The sequence below is a fragment of the Vanessa atalanta genome, chromosome 20, assembly GCF_905147765.1.
Source record: "Vanessa atalanta chromosome 20, ilVanAtal1.2, whole genome shotgun sequence".
Classification (NCBI taxonomy): Eukaryota; Metazoa; Arthropoda; class Insecta; order Lepidoptera; family Nymphalidae; genus Vanessa; species Vanessa atalanta.
In genome coordinates, this window is record NC_061890.1 from 2,471,870 (window position 1) to 2,490,684 (window position 18,815).

Consider the following 18,815-nt stretch of genomic DNA (forward strand, 5'->3'; position numbering starts at 1 on the left):
AATTGCTGATCAGTGGGTAATTTTACGGTCAAAAAAGAGAACACAAGACTTCATTGGCTGCCAGTTGGTATAAGGCTGCAGTTCCGTAGGACCTGGCTTAAGCACCAGGTAGAGCTGCTAAGTGATTGGTTTTCTCTGTCGAAAAATTCTCAGTTACAGTACAGTACTTTGTCTTTGGAAGTGTTTAGATTCCCGTTCGAAGAGAGTGAGGGAATAGACTGCGACATGTGGTTGCGCACACACTTGTGGAGTATTATATGTCCTGCGTAGTTGACTGGTCTACCTGGAGATAGGCTGCCGTTGCTGATCACATCATCATCAATCTTGTCCTAATAAATTGTCTGCCAAAAGTACATATAAAATATAGGATGGTATATTCGATCTTTTTATAATTTTCTACGAAATTATTTTAAAACTGAAAACTATTAATAACTAACAATATACAATAATTTGGTGAATAATACATACCACCTGTGTATGTGAGCTATTATTTTGGGGTCTAGGTCTATGTCTAGTGGACTAATATAGGCTGATCAGGACGATGATGATGACTATTATAGTACATGGGTAATGGGGGTAAGTTCATAAATATTTTTATAATAAATAAAAATGTAAAGCAATCTACATATTTCTAAAGAATCAAAAATTAATTTGATTTATTCTGGTAGATGGCGTTAGCATTTTATTACTGGCAGATTTGGTTATATGTCTGCTAGATGGCACTGAATTAAATTATATACTATCATTTATGTTATTAATATTTATCCAAAACCATTATTGGTAAATTAAAGCAAGTAAAATATTATTACATGTTTTTTGAAACTTCGGCTCTATAAAGTAAAAATCGGCGACTTTATGTGTTGTCAACACGGTTAAACTTAACTTGTAAACAAAAATTATTACAATATTGCATAATTGTCTGTGACCGTTTAAAATAACGTAGACAATTAAAAAATTGCCAGCTATTTCAGTCAACGCACTATTACATAACACGTAGTTTGATATGCAAATAACAGATGTCGCCATTTTTACAGTCTTATCCAAATATCAATAATTTATTTGTTCATAGATGCTTATATTATTTATATGTGTAGTATCTAGACTGTCTGTCACAGCTAAGAAGACGTTAACAATTTAATGGTATCAAAGAACACGCACACCAGTAAAATAAGATGAAATTTCGCGACTGTCAAGCGTCGATTTCACTAGGATAATGTATTTTGTAGTTAGGGATTGCAATCCGGAAAAACGGATCCGGTAATCCGGCGGATCCGGCATCATCAAACGTCTACAGGATCCGGGGACCGGATCCGGTGCTAGCAATTTTGGCAAAATGATAGAACTGTTGCATGAGTAGACACTTTAAATGCTAATTGTTAAAAACTCTTTAATCTAGGCTTGATTAAATTACATCGTTAATGAACTGCAGTGTAGTGCGTCACTCTATCTAGACATAAATAATATACTTAAGCATAAAAAGTATAATATTTTTAAGCACTATTGGATTTATCTGTAAATATTGTTTAGGGGAGATTAATTAAATAAAACGAATTTGAAATCAATGATAATCAAAAGATGAGTCAGTATTTAAAACGTGTCTCTTCAAATAAATAAATGAAAAGTTACAGCCGCGGAAAATGCCTTTCCACATTAGCTCGACATATTTTTGTATTTTTTTCTACTTTTCTTTAAATATTTAAACATAAAATTTAAACTTAATAATAAGTCTTACAAATGTAAGCAATGATTGGGAAGTCACTGGTCCCTAAGATACGTGGTCTCCTAGCTTAGAGGTAGAGTGCCCCTTTGATGTATGTATCATGTATCGTAAAAAAATAAATACGTCCACACATCTAGGCTTTAGGTGCTGCTTCAATGGGTTAGTAAACATGGGAAAGATTTTTATTCGACAATGAAGGTTTCCTTACGATGTTCCGATTTTATAGTTCATGAGATATATGAATACAAATTAAGCAAACCAAAATTCAAAGGTGCTTGACGGGGTTCACACTCAGACTCTTAAAACTTCCCAGAAATAATCGAGTTTAAATGGCTGCACTTCCTGTCCGGTAGCTTTTTCAATATTCACTCACGAAGGCGCGCCCCTCCACTTTATTTTTTTATTAGTGTGCATTAGTATTACTGAGTAACGTTCGTGCTTATGTCGTAGTGTGCGTGAGATAATAAAGACAGCAAAAAAATACATTATATTTTACTAAAAATGCATTATTTTATCGGCGCGCCCGCGCCCTTATAAGTTAATATTATACTCAAATTAAAGTACATAGTCATAATTTAGAGGTGTGTTGCTTGAATATGCCTAGTGGGTACAATTTGGTAAGTCTCAGTAACTATTGTCTCTGAAGAAAATTAAACAAGTCTTCCTTACCGGTTTTGGTTAGCGCGGCCCACAAGGGCAAACCAGCCAACTAAGCAGGACAAATTGTAATTTTCAAATATGTGCACAAACGCAAGTGCTCTGTGTTTATTTTATTTCTATATCCTCAGTCTCGTAATCGACATTACTGAAATAAGATCAGATGAAGGATTTATTGTTGTATGTGTCGAGGCTCTGGAGCGTATAAAGTTTTTATTATTATTGTAAATGCAGTGGACCCCCGGTAATCCGACAAACATTTTGCAGTGTCGGACTATCGAATTTGTCGGATTATAGATTACTGCCAAAGAGTAGCATTAGCATTTTTTTTTTTAGCATTAGCAGCCCGTAAATGTCCCACTGCTGGGATAAAGGCCTCCTCTCCCTCTGAGAAGAAGGTTTGGAGCATATTCCACCAAGCTGCTCCAATGCGGGTTGGCGGAATACACATGTGGCAGAATTTCGTTGAAATTAGACACATGCAGGTTTCCTCACGATGTTTTCCTTCACCGCCGAGCACGAGATGAATTATAAACACAAATTAAGCACATGATATTTCAGTGGTGCCTGCCTGGGTTTGAACCCGAAATCATCGGTTAAGATGCACGCGTTCTAGCCACTGGGCCATCTCGGCTATGCCTAAGAGTAAGACCCCCAATTTTTTGGATTTTTTTACAAAAGATTATCTACATTGTAATCCGACAAATTACAAAATACTAAGATTCTATATGTTATACTTTTAAGTATAAAGAAGTGATAGCTATTACATGTAGTCAAATTCAATTAAGCAATCAGAATCAAAACAAAAAACGCGTCGAGCATAGATCAATAATGGTGGCGCACAGGCTGCTGCTCCTCACACCTGCTCAATCTTGCATTATCTACATAAGCGAAGATTGTCAAAATTTGGTGAAACATATCGGATTACGGGGATGCTGGATTAGCCAGGGGCCGGATTACCGGGACTGTCCACTGTATATAAATTGGTGATAATATGATCACGCTGGTACTTCTCATTTCTGCGGTATTCTATTACAGAACAGTTGTAGATTTTGACAAACGATGTTTTCTAATTTCCTGATAACACCGTTATCTTCTTAAGTCAAGGTCTTATGAATTTGATAAGCAAAAGAAACCTTTGACTGTCACGGGCTTCGATCCTGAGACCTTACAACAAGCAGTCATTCAAGCTAGCAACTAGACCAAGCAGGTTATTTTTCAGTAGGTACTGCAGAAATGACTCATTAACTATTTGACCGCTTTTTCATTTTAATTTAAAAATGTATTTTAAGTTGAAAGCGTAGACTTTAATGGTCTCCGGTGCTCTTTTTGAAAGCATAATTTAAAAGTGGAACTTTTCAACGCTTTGAGGTAGCATGAGCATTAACGGTCTTTCCTTCATTCAGTCCTTAATTTATACACGACCTAAACGCATTATAATGCTGACTGTAAACATAAAAGTTATAAAACTAATTTACTTTAATATAAATATTTTTTTATAAAATTAAAAAAAATGTTGCCAGTTCCATTTTTAATTTAAAAAAAATATAGAACCATCTCAAATATACCAGTTGCCTTAAACTAATTAGAAAATATCTCTTCTCTTCTATCTCTTTTGAATTCTCTAGTCAAAATATATTAAAGGCTGAATTATTTACACTTTAGGTCCTACCGTAGTTTTATTTCCTACAAATACGAATAACCAATCTTGAATGACATGTCGACGTAGCATTCTTGTCACGTGCTATCAAAATTGGTCGCACAGAGGTCGGCCACCTATTTCAAAATGGCGGCAGTTGGACGGCGGGAAATGACATTTGTATTACGAATAACTTTTAACAAAGATATTTAACTAAAACCTTTAACTTTTAGGCTTCCAACTGTATAAATGTTGTGACATTTTAGTTTTAGTATAGAAATATTGGCCGTAAATATACCCATAGTGTATGCTATTTATTTCTACTAGAGAACTATTTTTTGGGTATGAATAATTTTAGCAGCGTATCTGTAATCATCAGTTATGTTTATCTTATAGATGACTAGTTGCCGCAAGTTTGCTCGTCTTTTAGGTGTTTGTCGTCAGGTGCTAGGTGTAAAAAAGTAGCCGATGCCTTTTTTTGGGGTTAAGGCTTTCTTCATTCCAAATTTCATCAATTTCAGCTCAGAGTTTTGGCCGTAAAAAGCAACAGACAGAGAGACAGAGTTACTTTCACATTTATAATATTAGTATGTATAGTATAGTATATAAATAATCCTTTAAAACTGTTGACTACGATTTGCAATCAACTTAAAAAAATATTAAAATGACTGATATAAACGGGATGAAAATTTGCAAAGGAATTCCTTATGGAAGTCATTATATAATTAATTTTAATATCATATCATTACATAATTAATATTAATTTAAAACCGAAATTTAGCTGAACCCACCCACCCGGTGACACTATAGAACCCACTGTGGCCAACAGCTGTCAATTCGAAATGAAAAACAAAAAAGAACGCACGCAATTTACGGTATAATATGTCCTGCGCTCTTTTGGAAAAATGGCTGGTCTTAACTAGCCGCCGTGAACTCGGCCAGGACAATATCATCATTTTAAATGTTAATACCTAACAAATATTACAGTGTATTTTTATTAAAGCTCGTAATGTATTTTATCTGATCTTGGTCATGTAGAAAAGTATACAAGAACATCATTAGGAGTTACGATATAAATGTAAACAGGAAAATATTAATTTCCCAATCTACCCATCACGTAATCAGCTATTTCGAGATGACGCAGAAAGAATTCACCGTAATCAAAGGGCTGGAATCATACCAAGGCTCAGCAAATATTAAAGGCCCCTTGAAACGAATTTCTTTCAGCAAACACAAACCAATGTTTACCGTAGTTGCCGCACCGAGCAAATTAATAATATTTTTCTACTATTGTTATTAATATAGTTACGATTTGTACCTACCTTGTTAAATATTGAATGAGTTTATTTAACGCTGATATATTTCGATCTTATACTCTTGTATGCAAGTTTTAAAGTTTATACAAGGTGTAACGGCTGTCAATAGATTAGAAGTGGTTTAGTGTGAACACGGCGTATCGGTGCTCTGAAATGTTTAGTTGGTAATTCAAAAAATCAAAATCAAAATATACTTTATTCAAGTAGGCTTTTACAAGCACTTTTGAATCGTCATTTAACAAACTATTTAAAGTAAAGCTACCACGGGTTCGGAATGTAGAACAGATGAATCTTAATTTACCTGAATTATTTTATACGTATTCATTATGATCAGCGTTTAGATATAAGTATAATTACTTGCTATGACTTTCTGTCTTAGATAAGGTGCGACAGCAATCAACAGATCATAAGTCAGTGTTTTGTCAATCTCTGCTCTGAACCGTTGATTTGGTTATTAGTAAGGTGTCTTTGAAATTTACTTAAATTATTTTATAATGGATTGGATCCGTTTTTATAAATAAGTATAACTTGTTATGAATAAACTTTGTTTACATTTAAATTGGTTTATTTATTTATTTGTCTTCCCCTCTTCCGCTTTCGTTCCCCCGCAAATATTTGTGTATATAATATAATATTTAGTATAATATGTATATTAGTCGTCGGCCGCGGTTACGTGTTATTAGCTGTTAGGCATGAAAGGTCTATGACCTTCTCTAGAGTTCGAGCTTGCTTCCTTACCAAATCTTATCAAATTCGGTTCAGCGGTATCCGTTAAAGCGTAACAGACACACAGAGTTAATTTCGCATTTATATTATTATTATAGTATAGAATAAAAATGCCATTACAGAGTACTTTACACTATTGTTAAATTCGTTATTTTTTTTTTATTTCTCTTTGCTCTTTCTAAATTTATGATACAGGCCATCAACACGAATCCACAACAATAAATCAAAATCAACAAACCAAAAAATTCACAACAGCGCGATTTCTACCGATATAACTTGGTAACCTTCAAGGTACTCATCTTTTAAAAGTTGGCACGCACCTACAAGCCCCCGAAGTTTTGCAGATGTGATAGTCACTTTCCATCAGGTGAGCCTCCTGCTCGTTTGCCAACTATAACATAAAAAAAAATACCTTCGTTAAACAAGAGATGTTTAAATAAGATCACGTACAGACTGAAACTCTAACGAGCCTCATTTATTAAAGACGTTGTTTATTTATAAGATCGTATCTGCGATTGCTTTGTTCGAATTGTTTTAGATAAATATATATACTCCTGTATTATTATTCCATTAACATTTTGCTGTTATTGTGTTTAATATTACCTCTATTTCAATATTTCAATTTGCCCAGATGATGCGATGTGTTTACGTTGTTTGTAATTCCTCTCAAGCTCGGAGAAGGAAAACATCGTGAGAAAACCTATTAATTAATTCGTATAAAAATCAATCATTGGGCAGCATGGTGAAACAGGCTCCAAATCTGCTTCTCAAAGAGACTTTAGCCCAGCAATAGAACATGCACACGAAGTAATTTTTTTATAATGTTTATATAAAGGACGTAACACAACATTTGAAACAAAGTTTGTTTTTAACTCAATAAAAATGAATTTTGAATGATTATTAATATTATTATTATTGGTTACAGCCCTCCTGGTTCGTTTTTAGCCCAGAGGATCGGGTTGGTAATCTGGTATTAGGCATCAAGAGTAGTCGATGTATTGTTTTTGTAGTTCAAGCTTGCTTTAAATTCAGTTCAGTGGTTTGGTTGTGTAAGAGACAGACAGACATTTTTTTTTATGATATAAGATGGCGGACGTGCAGACGGGCCACCTGATGGAGTGGTCACCATCGCCCGCTATCTCGCATCGCTATGAGAAATATTAACCATTCCTTAAATCGCCAATGTACCACCAAACTTGGGAACTAAGATGTAATGTCCCTTGTGCCTGTAGTTACACCGGCTCACTCAAAAGAGTTGCTTTCTCGTTAATAATATTAGTATAAATAAAGATACGTTAAATATAACTCTTAAAGTTACTTTTTAGTAATATTTTATACCTAGCGGTGCCCGCGATTTCGTGCGCGTTGTTTCAATTTAAGTTATTTGGATATTGTAGCGTGATTTTATTTTTATTCTATATATAATTCTAAAATAAAAGTAGCTTAAGTTACTCCTTATTACATCCGCTATCTGCCAATGAAAGTCCCGTCGAAATCGGTTCAGCCGTTCCAGAGATTAGCCGGAACAAACAGACAGACAAAAATTGTAAAAAATGTTATTTTGGTATATGTACCGTGTATACATACATATGCATTTAGTAAAAATGGGTTATTTTAATTTTACAAACAGACACTCCAATTTTATTATATGTATAGATGTAGTTTTTGGGTTTTGTAAATAAAAAAAAAAGTGTTATAAAATAATCAGGTCTAGACTTACAGTATTTTTTTAAAGTGTGTTTTAATTGTGGCACGCCATGTTGACACATTGCCCCCGTTTCATTGCAGGGTTGACAGCATTAGGGCAAGAGCCACAAAAAATGTTCAAGCAGGCAACGGTGCAAATATCCATCCCCTATTAAATATATATATATATATATATATATATATACAGGTCATATATATATATATATATATATGACCTGTTCGTACAGTTACATGTATAATTTTGAATTTATATATTTTTTTTGCAACAAATATTTTTTTGTAATTGGTATTACCAAAGTTAATCAATAGCTATAAAAAAGCTTGACAAATAGAGTAAAGTTAACTACTGTTTTGTGCTTTTATCTATTATATCTAAATCTACCGTTTTCACTAAAAAGAATGATAGTTTAAAATAATAGTTCAAAATCCCGCTTTATCGCCGGCGCCGGTGGCCGAATGACTAGTACCTTTGTATCCAGAGAATCGTAAATGATTTAATGGTTTTAATAAAAAAAAAATTATAAATAAAATATAATAAGTTTTATTTAATTGCTGAGTATCTAGTTGATTTTTCTTTGATATAATCATAGAGCTTCGTTAATAAGATGTTATATTTTTATTATTATTATAATAGTATAAAAAAACTCAATAGTGTTGCCAAGGTTTGAACCTACATTTTCGCTTAACATTCACGCGTTCGAACTACTAGGTCATCTCGACATATGTATATGAGAAATACTAAAAATGAAAGTTAAATCAAAATATTCAGAATATGTCGAAAATAGCAAAACGAATCTGTGACATTCTCGAAAAAAAAAACTCTTCTGAAAAAGTCGGACATGTGTCAGACGAATCAAATTACTCGCAACAGAGAATATGAAGCTCATTCGATACATATTTCTAGTTTTTTCTGTTACCATTCCTTTTGTAGACTCATACAATATCATTAACATCCTCTAGATTTCCCACTGCTGGGCTGAGGCCTCCTCTCCCTTTGAGAAGAAGGTTTGGAGTATATTCGACCACTCTGCTCCAATGCGTGTTGGTGGAATACACATGTGGCAGAATTTCATTGAAATTAGACACATGCAGGTTTTCTCACGATGTTTTCCTTCACCGTCGAGCACGAGATGAATTATAAACACAAATTAAGCGGTGCTTGCCTGGGTTTGACCCGCAAACATCGGTTAAGACGCACGCGTTCTTACCACTGGGCCATCTCGGCTGTCACGAGTGAGATAAGAAGAGCTTTCTGACAAAAAAGATCCCTGAGAGTAACCTGGCTCAAAGTATGTACTTGGATATAATTTATATGAGTTGTATCAACAAGTAGTTATATATCAATATACTTGATGGTAGGGCTTTGTGTATGCTCGGTGGTACCATTCAATCACCATATATTCTACCACCAAGCAGCAAGACATTTTTTTATATCATAGGTTGTCGATGGGGCATATGGGCCACCTGATGGTAGGTGGTCACTACCGACCATAGACAATGGCGCTGTGAGAAATATTAACTATTCTTTGCATCGCCACTGCGCCACCAAACTTGGGAACTAAGAGGTTATGTCCCTTGTGCCTGTAGTTTCACTGGCTCATTCACCCTTCAAACCGAATCACAACAATACTGAGTACTGTTGTTGGGAGATAGAATATCTGATGAATGATAAACAGTGTTGTTATTTTTAGATTAAATTATAAATTATTTAGGTTAGAGTTTGATTTACGAATTCGGCTTTCTCATTTCCGGTTGAATTTATATTCGGAGTGGCTATGTTTACGCTCAGAAAACAGAATATATTTGTTGGCTAACAATTCTAAAATGCAATTTCGGGCTTATATGAAGCCAGGGGTAGAACCACTCATCACATATTCTATCGATCAGCAATCGAATCGTGAGTGAGCCAGTGTAAAATTAGGGGGACATAACATCTTAGTTAAAAAGGTGGCTGGTCTCGTAAGGAATGGTTAATATTTCTTATAGCACCATAAATACAATAAATATATATACAATAATAAATGGTAGTGCGATCTATTTTATAAAAACAAAAAAGATGGGACGTAGGATAACCGGTTGAAACGAATTCGCTTTTGCGATCTATTTAATATATTCATTAAATAACCTAAATATAAAATAACATAAAATAACAATAATATATTGACAAGAAATAAAATTGGATTACAACAATAATATCTTTAAAATCGTACATACCGAAACAGACAAGCAGAGAGAGCAAAAAGTTACCTGAAGGCGGCATAACGCTCTCGTTCATCACGTGATGATTTCTGCCAATACACTGTACGGTAAGCCGCGTAAAAGAACTTTACTCCAAAAAATATTTATATTGATTGTATGTTTGACCCGAGAAGCTATCTGGAAACCGGCAGTCATGGTATGTTATGCGGAGGAATGAGGACCATGTTGATGTGGATGGATATAGAGGTAGAGGACGACCAAATAAATGATGGATGGATTGCGTGAAAGACGTTGACGATATGGTTAGAAATAATGTTACTTGTGAGATGACGTTCGACAGAGAAGTATGGAAGCAAACATGCTGCGCCGACCCCAATAAAAATTGGGATAAGGGCACGAGGCTGATGATGATGGTGTATATTTGACCCGATTTTTTACTTTAACAATATTAATAATGTGTTTATTTTTGTATCTGTAATTTATTTATAGAAAAAAAACCAGCGTGCAAGCTTAGCGTGCGTTATTGGGTAATGTAGCGTCATTGTGCACAACAACAGGACCAGTCATTTGGAAAGTGAACGCTTCTGAATATTATCTATCACGTACATTCAAAACTATTTCGTTGAAGATGCTAAAAGTCACCCAACCAACGAGACCAACGAGGAAATCTACATTCTTAATTTAAAAAAAACATATATTTTTCTTAATTAATATTTGTAAGGCCTCTTTAGGGAATTACTAATATCCCTATTTACCCTTCTAATTAAGCTTAAAGATTGTGCTAGAATTAAGGACGACAATAGCTCAGGGGCATAGGACCGAATCTGCGAATATTGACATCGCTTACGCCATAAACAATTGCGCTCTTGACGTTTTTCCGTTTTTTTATTAATGCAGACAATCATATCTCCTATATCTTGATGCCTGAATGTTTTGTATATCTATGCTAATAAATATAGATAATTAAATACTAAACTATTTTTTTTATAATTACTATAAGTACTACCTAATACACATATAACTTATACCAAAAGATGCAGAAAAGGTTTTAGTATGTAATATGCACTTTGGAGTTTCACTCGCTTTAAAGATAGTTTTTTTCCATTATCGTGACAAGCGTGTTATTCTTGGTACTGTTTTAAAAAATCAACGTGGATTATTTTCAAAATATTTTTTATGAAATGTTGTATTTAATGACACTCGTTAATAAACGTCGTTTGATTTTGTAATTCCCTATAGTGATTGAGCATGGGTTTAATTTTTTGGACTCATGATAATCTTTACTAAAATTTTATTTAAATGCAGTTTACCCGTTTTTACTTTAGACTATTGCCGTGATTACATTTCATTTATTCATTTACTGATTATTTTTTATTTTAATGTGGTTACTAATGTATAACCAGACAGCATCACAATTTGATTTTTAGGATTATTGATGACATTATACTATTGATACGAAAGATCAAGTTCGCATTCAACCCTACGAGGACGACTATTCCCTTGACTTGGATCGTGTATCACGAGTGCTGATTTCTTTAAAGCTCTATCTTTACATAAAACGAACAAGATGGAAGTTTAAAGGATTATAAGTTTTTATAACATTTGCAATTATTATAACGCGCATGTCAAATATTAGTATGATTTAATTGAAGTGTAAATTTAGACTACTGGTCTGATATTGAGAATTAGGACTCTACAAATTTTGTCTAGGGGTGATTATTAAACAATGCTGTCTTCTTCTTTCGAATGTAAAATCATTTATGGCAGAATGAGACATCAGTGTTAAAGTAAACAAAGTTTATGAGGCAGTTATTGTTTTATTCGAAATAATATCAGTCACCTTAAATCGATTGTATTTTAAGAGTCAGCCGAACGGAAGTTTTTAACGCACCGGTTCTACCGCACCACTGCGTTGTCATCGACATATATTCTAGTGTTGTACCGTATTCAGTTATCGATTTTATACGGTACAATTAAATTAATATTATTTTCTTATGATGTCCTGATCGATTGGTTACGTTGGCAGTTTTAAATAAAGATACTTAATTAGTAATGGGCTTTGTGCAAGCTCGTCTTGGTAGGTACTAGATACTCCTCGTGTATTCTACTGCCAATCTGTAATACTTGGTATTGTTGGTTTATGGTTTGAAGTGTGAGTAAGCTAGATTAACTACAGATACAAGGGACGTAATATCTCATTTCCGAAGATTGTGTAAGGATCTGTAAGAAATGTTTGGTAATTTTTGAATCATGACTACAAAAATTTCCAAGTTTCACTGTTTGGGTTCAGACAGTTAGACAGTAGAGAGGTATCTCCAACCCCAAGGATCGCTATTTTTTTAACAAGAAAGTGGACAAATACTGTATTGATAGCATTTTTCAGATTAAGGAACGCAGTCAGAAACTTCCGACCGTTATCGAGATTTTTCACAATATATGAGGTCACAGCTTTAACGGCATCATTTTCCATGTCTAAAGCCGCTTTGAGACTCTGACAATAATTGATATTTATTTTGATACTTCAATAGTAGATTATTGAATTTAAAATATTTTCAATTAGCTTTGAAATTGAAGGTAAAACGGAATTGGTCTGTAATTATTTAGATTGTAGATTGCAGAAATTACGATATCTATTTGAAGACATAAATTATTATATCATTATGATCAGAGCGAAAGTTTTCCGGGAGCTTTGCGAACGAGCTTCCTAAACAATAGCAGATACAAACTTTGCATGTAAGGTTTGTAAGGCTCTAAATTGACTTCAGAAATGTTTCAAGGACAACGTTTTGGTATCGGCAAACAATATTGCAGTTATAAATAACTAAAGGTTTAAATGATCTATAAATTGTCTGTGCTTGTTTTAAGAGCTAAGTTGGTCCAGTGAATCGCCTGTATCTTAACTGATCAGCTTTGATGGACCTAGACAAGCATTACTGAATTTCTAAGGGTTTCATTAGTGTTTTTTATTCATTATGTGCTCGGCCGTGAGAGAAAACTTCATAAGGAAACTTAACTTCAATTCTGTCACTAGTGTAGCCATCATCACGACCAACCATTCACCTAGACCAAGAATTACTACACTACTGAATCTGATGTCGGTTTTTCTCGGCTTAATCTACGAATACATTCCGAGAGCCAAGGTTTATTTGTTGTTACTAACATTCTATTTAATCTTGACAAATAATTTAAGCGTACTTGCAAGATCCGTCTGGAAAATGTCAATAAGTTTTTATTTTCATATCTTCTATTTTGTTGTATGCTTTTGAAAATAATTTTCAATTCGAAATTTAAAACTGATCAATCTTCTACCCGTCTTCTTCATTGGCAGAATATTCTGAGACTAGTGCATAGTCATTATTTATAATCTGTTATGAAAAACTAAATTTGAATTCCAGATTTTAACGTTCGAAAAATAAAAGATCGACTTTTAGGTTCACTAAGCTCATGGCTAGCGAAATATATTGAAAACGCAAAAGATTTGTGCTGATTAATGGACGCGGAACAAATTGTCAGTCTGTGACTGTTATGTAATATTTGCGGTAGACAGGCCAGAGTATCTGTTTAAAAGTTATAATATTATATATCAAGTAACTTACCAGAATGTCAAATTCATGTATTTTTAAATCAATCATTCAGAATAAATATTTAATTAAAAGTTTTTTTTTGCTATATAGGTAGGCGAACGTGCAAATGGACTACCTGATGGTAAGTAGCCACCACCGTCCGTAGACAATGGCGCTAAAATAAATATTAATCATTTCTAACATTACCAATGCGCCACAAACCTTGGGAACTATGATGTATGTCCCTTGGGCACACCCTTCAAACCGGAATACGACAATACAGTACCTAGCAGTCTGTTTGGCGGTAGATATCTGATGAATGGGTAGCATCTATCTACCCTACTATCAAGTAATAGTTGCAAGTTTCAAAATAAATATTTAATATGTAAATATATATTTAATCGAGTTACGATTTATAATAATTAATTAATTACACAAATTTTGACGTGTTAGAACATTTCAAGGTTTTATATGAGTAAAGGGTTAAATATACGTTGAATATACGTTTATTGTAATAATTAATTTGAAATAGATTTTTGATAATCAATTGTCATTTCAGAAGATTAGCGACAAAATTGACTGGCGAATCAATAACACGAACAGAACCCGAAGAATTGCCAAACTGAAGTAGCAGTGGGCGGCGCATAGCTCGTAGTATCGACGACTGTTGCAGAAAAGGTTTTGAAAAGCGACCACGAATCGGAAAATGCAGCGTAAGCCGCCAAGATGGGCTGACAATCTTGTAAGGATCGCAGAAACAGCAAGATGCGGATAGTGCAAGACCGGCAGTTGTTTAAATCCTGATGGATGGAGGAGGATGTCCAGCAGTGGACGTCTTCGGTTAAGAAGATGATGATGAAAATAATTTTATTTTACTTAACATTTATGAGCCGAGATGGCTCATTGGTTAGAACGCGTGCATCTTAACCGATGATTTCGGGTTCAAGCCCAGGCAAGCACCACTGAATTTTCATCTGCTTAATTTGTGTTTATAATTCATCTCGTGCTCGGTGGTGAAGGAAAACATCGTGAGGAAACCTGCATGTGTCTAATTTCAACGAAATTCTGCCACATGTGTATTCCGCCAACTCGCATTGGAGCAGCGTGGTGGAATATGCTCCAAACTTTCTCCTCAGAGGGAGAGGAGACCTTAGCCCAGCAGCGGGCAATTTACAGGCTGCTTATGTATGTATGTATGTATGTAACATTTATTTTACTCTATGGTATATTCGGCGTAAAATGGAATAGATACGCGTGTTTGGCATTTCGATTCAAAATAGAGTCGAAACGAGTATTCGTTTATATATATATATACGTAGAGGGCTGTATAGCCCTATCCAATGTCCGCATACCGAAAATTGTTAGTTTGTTTTGTCTAGTTTATGTTGATATTGTTTAATTTACTGGTCTTTTTTGCTTTTATGATGAGTTCATTAAACTGATTGTTTTCAGCGTTCTATTTTTGTACACAAAATACTACATAGGATAAAATAAAAGAGCCTTAATAAAGAAAGATTAATATTTTAATTTTCTAACAAAGAAACGTTATAGAATCTTTTTTTGAGATTATTTTTGTTATTTAAATTAAATTATATATCAAGATCTTAGCCTCTATTATTTTTAAACAAAGGTATAGATTCACCGAGGATCTTATTATTATTATACGGTCCTCGGTAACAAAATCATAATTTGAATCAAATGTTGCCAGGATAAAATTTGAATATATATATTTTTAAATCCATTTGGAATTAATAGTTTTGAAACAAGTTAGAATAAACGATCTTTTAAATAAATTGCGATCTAAATTTTATGCAAACAAACTATAAAGCGTGTTTTCGAAATTATATGTTTTTAGATAAACTGATGATCCTCTTCGACCACAGCGACGAGACAAGTCAATTACGCAAGACCTAAGGTAGGTGCTTCATAATCTGATGGGACAGCAAAATTGACTCTGGAAACAGTTCAGGATAGGCCTTATACGGTTTTCGAGGGCTGGGTATTATATAGCTGGTAAACTAACAACATACTGTAACTGAACTTCTAATTAAAATAACCCATTAATTATTTATTGTTCCGAACTGTTTGAGTCCAGGATCAACGATTCCATCAAGAAATGAATATAGTTCTAAAAACATATACTCTATAATACAAAATTCAATATTATTATAATCGACACAAGTATATTTATAATATAGAAGGATTGGTCTTTCGAAAGGCAATTTTATTCGCAATTTTCTACTTCATTTAACATCCAATCCGTTCAATTGTTTCGGGCGAAATAATCTCACGCTCCTTTTACTTAATGCGTATAAATCGTCACGATCAACCACCACCTTCTAAATGGAGTGAATTTGAAATAACAGAAGAAATTGCATAGTTTATGTATGTACCTTCCACCGCTAGGCAAAACCCCTCCCGTTTCGAGGAGAAGGTTTGGAGTTGATTCCACCTATTTAAATCCCGGTTGGTGGATATCTGACAAATGCAGGTTTCCTCACACTGTTTTCCTTCGCCACGAATTACGAGATGAATTTGAATTAAAATTAATTACAGGACGGTTCTACTTTCAATTATAGGTTTACATCTATGTGAATGTAACGTAATGGTTTAACGGACGAATGGTAATTGATTTTATCTAATTAATAAATGTGTCACTTAGATGATAAGTAACATTTATATGTGTATAATATATATATTACATTAGAGTATGTACCACCCACTTACCACATAGTCGTAGTAGCAGTATTGTTGTATTCTGGTTTGAATAGCCAGTGTAACTACAGACACAAGAACATGATACCTTAGTTCCCAAGGTTGATGGCATTGGAGATGTTAGTAATAATTGACATTGAACATAAACATAAACATTGCCTATGTCTATGGGTGCTGGTGATCACTTATCAGGTTTTAAATTTGCCCGTCCAATATACAACAAGAACATTACTAGCCTGTACCCACTGCTGGGCTAAGGCCTCCTCTCCCTTTAAGGAGAAGGTTTGGAGCATATTCCACTATGCTGCTCCAATGCGGGTTAGTGAATACACATGTGGCAAAAATTCGTTGAAATTAGACACATGCAGGTTTCCTCGCTATGTTTTCCTTCACCGCCGAGCACGAGATGAATTATAAACACAAATTAAGCACATGATAATTCAGTGGTGCTTGCCTGGGTTTGAATATTATTTTGGATGGAACACAACATTTATTAAGTGTTTTGACAAACTGTGTATTTATATGTTTTTTATCAATAATTATTTCGGATCGAAATGTTGTATCGGAATCTTGTTTCGCCTTATTTTTGAGGTCACTGGACTCGGAAACAACCTTCAATTTAATAAATAACATTGTATCGTCGGAAGTTTTTGGAAAAATACGGTATATATTTTAGTCAGAAATTATGTTAACGATACTAACGACCTTTACTACTGTATAAAGATAATACTTTCGAAGCTTTATGCCTAAAACGAATAAGACGAAGCAATATTAAGAATCAAAAGATACATCATTATTTAGTTCTTAATCACATATGATTTTTAGTGAACTTAGATTCCTTCGCGTTTTACTAATATTTAATTATGTAGCTTGACTGGCTCGCTGCTCTAGTGGCAAGATAAAGATAGGTTAATGTCGGAAATGCAAACATCAAAGAGATGATAAAAGATTTAATTCTTATGTTAACACGTTCGAGAATGTTCCAGAAGCAAGTAAGAGATGTCAATTTTTAAAACAATACAGCTAAGGAACATTCTTTAAGACCCAATTATTAAGCATTTATTATTATTTATGTGAGACCTAATACATCATTATTTTCCTTATGACATGTGTTTATAAAGACAGTTCTAATAGATAAGACCGCATATCCTAACGTCCTTGGTTTAAATTTATGGGATGGCAAATGGCCGACACGTCTGGAAAGAGTTCAAAATTTCAAAGAGTTCAAAGAGTTGAATCGTCATTTAACCTACCACCGGTTCGGAATGCAGATTCTACCGAGAAGAACCTGTAACAAATTCAATAGTTACTGTCTTTCAACATTTTAAATACAAATTCATGTTAGTTAAATACAACATCCTGCCTGGAAGTCAACAAGTATTAGCTCCACGCTTTTTTATCATCTATATAATTTTGTATTGTATAATATGTCTTCTTTATCAATGTATTTTTTACAAATGATTTGAATTTATGAATCGGCAAAGTTAAAAATATCTGGGAAATTTTATTATATAAGAAGGATTTATAGACGTTGCGTAGTCGGAAACTTAGCGTTATAAGCTTATCCTTACGTCTCATACACATACAATGATTATCAGTGATTCTATCAAAGTGATAAATGTTATTTTGTGTGTTTTAAGGCTCGAGAATATTCACACTTCTGACTATAAGGTTCTGGGTTGTTATTGAGAATATTCTGATACCAACACTATAATCGTTTTAACGGCTCGATCTTGAGTTTATACTCTCGTGATCTGCGCTCTTTTATATAAACCAACGAGACAGCCAGTGAAATAAATGAATGTCACTAAGATATATTATAGTCTAGAATAGCACTTTTTACATTACATTAGTAGCCTGTAATTTTCCCACTGCTCGGCTAAGGCCTCCTCTCCTTTTGAAAAGAAGGTATGGAGCATATTCCACCACGCTGCTCCAATGCGGGTTAGTGGAATACACATGTGGCAGAATTTCGTTGAAATTAGCCACATGCAGGTTTCCTCACGATGTTTTCCTTCACCACCGAGCACGACATGAATTATAAACATAAATTAAGCACATGAAAACTCAGTGGTGCTTGCCTGGGTTTGAACCCGCAATCATCGGTTAAGATGCACGCGTTCTAACTACTGGGCCATTTCGGCTCAAAAAGAATAGCACTTAGAGTACTTTTTATACCTAACGCGTGCAACTCCCTCGCCTCACATGTAAATACGTGTGATCTGGTTGTGAATATGATTCTTAATTATGTTAAATTTCTATAACAGTTAAACTCTTAAACAAGAGACGGTTTGTTGTTTGTGATAAAAAAAAATTAAAAAATTTCCCAGAGCACGTGTAATAACAGACCTTTACAAAGATTTATTATTTCATGGCGTGATAGACGTTTTTATTACATTTCAGTAATTTGTGAAGGAAAGTGAACGATAAAAAATACGCAGACCACAGGATAATAAATCAAATTATATCGTTAGGGGGTTTCTCTTAAAAATACAAAAATATTTCATTAAATATCGACGTAAGGAAAAATATCCATACACTCTAAACTTTAACGATTTACATCCTAATATAGT